Source organism: Sardina pilchardus, chromosome 3 (assembly GCF_963854185.1).
Source record: "Sardina pilchardus chromosome 3, fSarPil1.1, whole genome shotgun sequence".
Taxonomy (NCBI): Eukaryota; Metazoa; Chordata; class Actinopteri; order Clupeiformes; family Clupeidae; genus Sardina; species Sardina pilchardus.
The window spans coordinates 15771223-15779130 of NC_084996.1; positions in this window are offsets into that span (position 1 = coordinate 15771223).

A 7908-nucleotide genomic window follows, 5' to 3' on the forward strand; every position below is an offset into this window, starting at 1 on the left:
AGTCATTCACAATTAAACGTGTTGCTTTAATAACGAGGACACAGTGGCGCACGATACAGACAAGCAAATAACCTTATCGTATAACAATGTAGCCTAGAACCTACTCATGTCAAAATTTGTTTTGCAAGTTTGCCTCAAGATGACCATAAGTTGCTACAAATAGGCTACATCATGACGATCGAACAAAAAGTAGCACAAGTAGCCTAGGCTATTCGCATCTGGAAGGTTGCAGATTGTCCAGGCTCCAAGTCTAGGCTCACTGCCTACACTGCGGCTGCGACATTGGCCTTCATAGGCTGGAGCAGATTGCCTCCTGTAGGATTATCAGTGTAATTACATTTCAATCCATTTCCTCTTTGAGCCAAACTTGTCTGAAAATGTTCAAGAAGATAAAACATATGGCAATGAGTAAGCCTAGGCTATTTAGCATAAATCTCCATTTTATCCGTTGTCAAAGCTACGTGAAGTAGGCTACATTCGCCAAACGATTTTCACACTCTTAATTAAAACATATAGGCCTACCTCATTCATGCATGCCTTTATACCTAAACCTGACAGCTAACCTGTGCTTCCTTTACAGCCATTCATTGCCTACTTCAATTATTTTTCTGTTTCTTTTCCAAATCAGTCCCACCATGGTCATTCCCTTTACGCCATGAGGCATCATATCTAATAGCCTATGTGAGTGTGTTTGTCATCTTGCTGTACCTTTGTTACAACCTAGACGCAGCCATAAAAAGTGCGGCACAGTTGTAACGGTATAGCGTCATGGTTGTAACAGTGCTAAAATCGTGTTAAAATCGTGAATCCTATAACATATTTTAACACAAAACACTGCTGGCTTAAACAAAGAACATCTGTTTTCATATATAATCAACAAAAAAAGTCAAAATGTATGACTGTTAAAGCTAATTTATTGTATGAGTGATTAGCCATTGGAGACCGTATGATACGATGTTATGCTAGCTCAGAACAACCTTTAAATATGCTTATTTTGGTCATATGATATATCGACTTGATAAAACCTGTTAATATAGTTGATAAACTGCTTATCTCTTACATGTCTGAAGCATTTGGTCCAACACTGATATTTGAAGTTGCTGTGTTAACTTTAATTGAGGGTGATCGCGGCACAAAATCATAATCCATAACTCGCAATGATAACTGCTCACGCATGCGCGATAAAATCAGTTCATTTTGCCATAGAGACGGGTGTTACAACTAAGCCGCACAGGTCATGTTTTTATTTTCATTTAATTGCATTTGCTATGACTATATAAATCAAATGGCTCTCATTTTAACTTGAAACAGAGGGACTGGCGATATGAATGGCATTTGATTGAAGTCTACACATTAAAATTTCGCGACGCAAACTTAAACAAACAGCTGCGGTTTAAAATAAAATAAAAATCGCGATGCTTGAATTTGGCTCTTTTTTGCTTAATATCTCTGGTTGTATGTACAGTAGACCATTCATATTTGGATGGCTATACGATTGTAGATAATTACTTGATATGAGTCTATTTGCGTTCCTGTAGCTACACATCTTGAGAAATAAACAATTACAATTGTCCCAGTTCTCCCCAAAAAGAGCAAAAGTAAATAGCTTCTTAAATAAACAGAAGATAGATAACACAATAGTAGAGTAAAGGTTCACTCTGTCAAAGTTAAAGATGTAAACACCATTAAGTCAAATGTACAATATAAATCATCCAAATAACAGGAAATGCTGTCTCTGCAGAAAAAAAGCTAATGAAAATGTCCATTATCAGTAATACAGAGGGCAGAGTGTGTGAAGTCAACCATAGTTGAATTAATTTTCATCTCTAATTGCTTTAGACCTGTGCCAGCATTGTGGAATTGCTAAAGCACGAATTACAACTTCTATGCATGCTAATTAAGCGACACTTTTCAAGTTCACCTGCAGTATTAGATAAACCTTTCAGGCTCCGGGACCATAGCACAAATCACTGGTTAGCTCAATTCAACCTCTCATCTGGTCCACATCTTCAACCAGTTTTCTGCTTCTGTCAGTTTTGTTTATGTTTAAACCAGCCATTTAAAGCAACACTAAAGCACTTTTCCGCTATTTGTTTATCCAGCAAATAACAGACAAGGTAGAATATGTTGCATGATTTTCTGAAAGTATGATGTATTGCGACATCGAAGCAAGTCAAATTTGTAGTTTCTGATGTCTCATTTCATCGAACTACAGATACACTACCCCACCTCGTAAAGTTACATAGTGCGGTTATAGCCGATAGAGGGCCGCAAAGTGAACGCAGAAGTGCCTTTCACCCTGTTACGAGTTGATGAACAGCTGAAATGATTTTGGAAACATTATGTTAAGGTACGAAAAACTCTTTAGTGTTGCTTTAAGTCATTATTAAAAAGTCCCTTGCTGGTGCCAGTCACTTTAGCTTCCATGAGACCTTTAACCCTCTACAGTTTGTTGAGTTATGCTCAGCACACTTTCACATAACTCACATATGATCAAGGTTATTATCTGACAATTGTTCAACCCCAATGTATCAGTTCGGACCATGCCTACACGGGTTATTCCCGGGTCAAAGCCATTTAGATTAGAACGGGACACAATCCAAAATGCTTATAATCAACAGTGTAGACCGTGGTGTAGACATGGAACAACACAGCACACTGTAACAGCACGATGACAGCAAACGTAGATTTCACTGCATATTTCCAAACTAACCACTGGTGGTGGTGAGCAACCTGGTTTGTCCTTATTCATGCCAAAATCTACACACACACACACACACACACACACACCATATTGTTTAGAGGTCCTTCAATGTAGTACTAGCACAGACTTTCACATCTCTGCCTTCTTTCCATAGAATATTCTTTTTTCAATGACTTTGCATTGAGTGTGCAACTGTGCATATAACATTATGTTAGTAGAGCTTGTGTACAATTGTCTGTGCACCATATGCACCTATAGCTCATTATCCAGGTCAGTGGTTGAGTTGCATCGTACTTTGCAACATGAATTTTATGAGGCATCTGTCACTGCCCTGTTCATTCTGCTTTTTCTGGGTAAAGAAGATTGTCTCCATTAGAGTGACGTGCGAGTCCTGGACCTATGCCAAAACTGTGCTGTGGCAAGAAATACTGTAGCCTAAGATCAAATTGCTTTTTTTGTTGTTGTTGTTGTTGCATAATTTCACTGATGCAATCATCCATGGTCATTAAAGAATACACATATAGGCCTTAATAATTGAATATATGATACACATGAATTCATATAATGTATCATACATTAATAGATTATTATAAGTTAATATATAATATACAATATACCATACCATTTTAAAACCAACTCTATTAAGACAATTCTTCATAAAACAGCCAAATATGAATGTTGGTTAATATTATATTGTGTTTCCACTAATTGATGAGACAAGGAGGCTAGGTCAAATGATCAGACACCTACACATTTGCATTATCTTGAAAAGATTTATTTTGGGAAGCAAATATAGTTCATGTCCTGTCTTTGTATCTCAATCTTAAAAACTCAAAAATGTTTGGGTTTTATGTCAATATATAGTGCATGAAAATACCATCACAATGCATCTGAAAAGGCATGCATTCATGTTCGGATTGCAGATGAGTTTAGAAGGAGTGTTTTTCCCTTTCCACAGCATTATTAGCTATACGCTTATTAGTACTTGCCTCAGTGTTATGCCAGCTTCTTCATGGCCTTTGTGGGCAGCCGAGGTGTACTGGTTAGGGCTTTGGACTTGTAACCGAAGGGTTGCCGGTCCGATCCCCGACCAGTCCACCACGGCTGAAGTGCCCTTGAGCAAGGCACCTAACCCCTCACTGCTCCCCGAGCACCGCTGGTTGGGCAGGCAGCTCACTGCTCTGGGTTAGTGTGTGATTCACCTCACTGTGTGTGCTGTGTGTGTTCACTAATTCGGTTAAATTGGGTTAAATGCAGAGAAACTAATTTATCTCACAGGATCAAAAGTATATATTCTATTCTATTCTATTCTTTGATTGCCCTTGTGCTAAAGCCATCTCCTGAAATTAGAAGTTAATGTTTCCTTCGCCTTGCAAGAGATGGCCAATATGTCTGACGTATGGAGGTACTGTATCACTGCCCTTTTCAGCTCTTTACAGGGCGGGGCAGCTCTCAGGTGTGAGATTAGATTGAGGTGTGTGGCAGTTCTTGGGCACTATGCCATATGTTCACTTATGTGTGTGTGTGTGTGTGTGTGTGTGTGTGTGTGTGTGAGAGAGAGAGAGAGAGAGAGAGAGAGAGAGAGAGAGAGAGAGATCCAACCATCTCTCTCTCTCACTCACTCACTCTCTTACACAAACACATTAAATCTCAGATCCATCTACCCATTGTAGTTTGGTGAACAGATTATCCATTAAGCCTGTTTGTCACTGTTGTTGAAAAGGTAAATCAACAAACATTTTGTACATGATTTGACGATTGATATGTATTTTTTTGTCTAGTGACAATTTTCCATTTCAGGGACTGTAAGACTGTCAGACTGGTTCCCTTGTATTGTTGTACTGTATGTTTTATCATTTCCTTTGTTCCTCAAAACATTTCAAAACAAAACAGAAATAAAGGATGTGCGTGTAGCCTATGTATGTGTGTGTGTGTGTGTGTGTGTATGTGTGTGTATGTGTGTGTGTGTGGGTGTGTGTGTGTGTGTATAGTTATGAGTATATGCATGCTGACATATTCCATCTGGCATGGAAGCTCCTTTACTTAATGTATTGAAACATTACTTTTTTCCATTGTTATTAAGAACGTAAATGAAATGCATATGCCTCAGTAATTCTATCAATGTCACATGGATGGTTTTCCCTTTGACCTATGTATGACCTTACCGCCGTAGCCATCTTAGTACGGGTGTGCATGTTTCTGATGTTGCTGCCCCTGACGATGGTTCACCCACTACGCTGGATTCTGAGCATCTTCATCCTGTCGCTAGGCAACCAATAGGGACACAAGATCCTGATCTCCACAGTGCTACATGTGTCCCGGTATGTAACATCAAATGGATGGCATTCCTGATCAGATGCTTGTCCCAATTGAGGACGTGTTAAATTCCAGCCAAATAACAGACCAGGTCCCGAGTGACATCAACAAATGCGCGGCAGCAGTGGCAAGAGCCGCCTCTTCCTGATACAGAAAATTGATACTCGACATCTGGCATATCTCCAACATGACCCACAACATGAAGGTGGTATTATAGCCCCTGCATGGCCTGCTCCACCTCGCCTCCTCGGTGCTGTAAGAGCTGACCAGCGCAACAGTGGCTTCTTTGGCGGTTAGTGGCAATGTCATGTTGCCTATACAGAGCACCACCACAGTCTGGCGAAGTTGTCCAGGGTACAGATGATGTGTGCCAAGGTGCAGAGGTTTGTGTGAGGTGCAGCAGTTCTCGAATTCTACGCCATTTTTCTTGCTGATTAGCTTGGATAATTTCCCAGAGATTCTGCTCACCCGGTTTAGTGACATACCTGGGATCACATACCACATCACTGTACATTTGGATGTAAGTTTGGATGTGTGTGTGTGTGTGTGTTTGTTTCTGTGTATAATATCTGTATAAGGTAGCTACAGATGTATATAGATGTATATAGATACATTTGTTTCTATTCTGTTGTGTTGATGAGAAAAACTGAACAATGGCACAATGTATTGACCCCCTTAATATGAGGTAAGTGGTACAGCGATTGGCTTTATCCATTTCACCATCCACTCCTACAGCCACAGACTGCCCTTGCTTCCTGCCCACTGCACAAACCCTCTCTCTCCCCCCACCATCTCCATAATCTCCTCTGTCTGTCCTCCTCTTCATCGCCCTCGTTCTTGTCTGTAAACAGCCTCCATGACTACGAAACATTCTGGATGAGAGTGAGAAAAAGTCAACTTTTGGATCATTTATCAATGTGGTTCAGATGAATGTTTCAGATTAATTGCTTCAGATTATTCTGGCAGATTATTATGCTGTTTGGACATGTATCTCTCTGTATTGTACATTTCAATAATTTCAGCCACAAAACTAAAAAGAAAAAAGCACCATCTCTACATCTATTAATGTCTGAGACGTATCTGCCGAAGAATGAGTGGCTCTCTCCTCGGCCCTCGGCCCTCGGCCCTCCAGCTGGTGCCCTGAAAATTGCTCAAAGCTTTGCGTCATAGAGGATGTCTCAGCAGAGAATGAGGAGAGAGGAGAGACGAGGAAGGGCCGATAAGAGCATCCTATATCCTAAGTAAACTGGGTAAACCCAGCCGGATCTGCCAGCAATTGCATTTCACCCTGAAGCTCAGGCTGGAAACCTGCGCATTTATCCGTCCAGCTTCCTGTACCAATAACAAACTTATCTTATCCACCAGTCACACCCGGATTGTTGGTCTGATTGATTGAAGGACTATCCAAATGTGTAAAGTCATTTGAACTATGCCCACTGATCATACCTCTGTGCAGTACAAATACAGTGCAGACTCTCCAGACTAATGTTCAATCTTAAAATATTGAGCTTAGTCTGGTGATAGCATCATCACTATTTGATGTCTCTTGAGTGGCCAGAGCATCTCGTTTCTCACATCGGTCTCTCTATGGGCCTCTTTCAACACCCCTTCTCGATCCTCGATGCTCGGTCCTCAAGACTCGTTCCCCCTGATCTATAACTAGCACTGGATAGACTATTGTTGCCGCCCCATCATTCTTTATCAGTGGTAATGAGGACCGAGGAAGGAAGGGAGGATATATAAAAGACCAATGAGAGGCACCCTATGATTCCAGCATCCTCCTTACATTCCATCCTTGTTTCCTTCCCAAAATTAATTAGAAGGAGGGATTAGGACAGGAGGGAGGAATTCAGGGAGGATGGACTAATAAAGAATTGAGATGTGTCCCTGCTCCTGAGCAGTTCCTGAACAACAACTTCAAAATTTAGAAGAAACACTTCTCCATCTCTCCATCTGAGCAAGGACACTGCCTGTTGCACTGATACTGTCCCATTCTAGGTGTGAAGGTTTAGCGGCAGTTGTGGTGAGTAGTGCTGTATGACATCATGACAGCATGAAAACTAAATTGGCAACATCAAGATGATGGAGCAGAGATCAATGCAAAGATAGGAATGGTGCTGAATTCCTAAAGCAACATTAACATTTCAGTGAGTGTTTTTGGTTAAATGTAAATTAATGTAGAGGTAGCTTAAAATATGTCTCCCACATAGCCTACAATCTGCTGATCCAGGTTGAGAATGGCTGTTATAGCTCAATGGCAATAGAGCCCAAGCTCAAAGACAAGTTGGAAAATGTAACAACAAGCCAAACATTTTTTTGTTCAAATTAAAATAATTCCAAAAAATGAAAATAAAAAAATAACAACAAAAGTAGTGAGACATATCGTGTAGGCTAATTAGGGATGGTTTTGAATTGAAGTAAATTAAATCAACATCTCACAAATTAAAATAGGCTATACTTTTCCTGTGGTGTGAACATTATGGACATTAGAATGGTTTAAAGTAGCCTAGGTGTAGCCAATTGATAACATGCAGCTGGACCTGCTCTATTTTTTCTTTTAAGCTGTCTGACTTTTCTTTGAACCGCTCATCTTAGTGTTGATATGCCATTTACTGATGTCGTTTCGGACAAAGGCGTCTGCCAAGAGCCACCATCATAACAAACATCTTTAGAAACTGTCGAATTCCACCATTTTAAATTTGCAACCATAGACCTATATTATGTAGCCTATTTGTATAATGTTACACTTCAATCTAATTCCCAGGATTGGAACTTCCAAATGACCCACGAGCGCCCTAGCAAGCCAGAATCTCAGTAAAAGAAACACTTAACTTTGTACAAGCTGAGACCACGTGACATCAAGCCTAGGCCTGCTGTCTGTTTTCAGT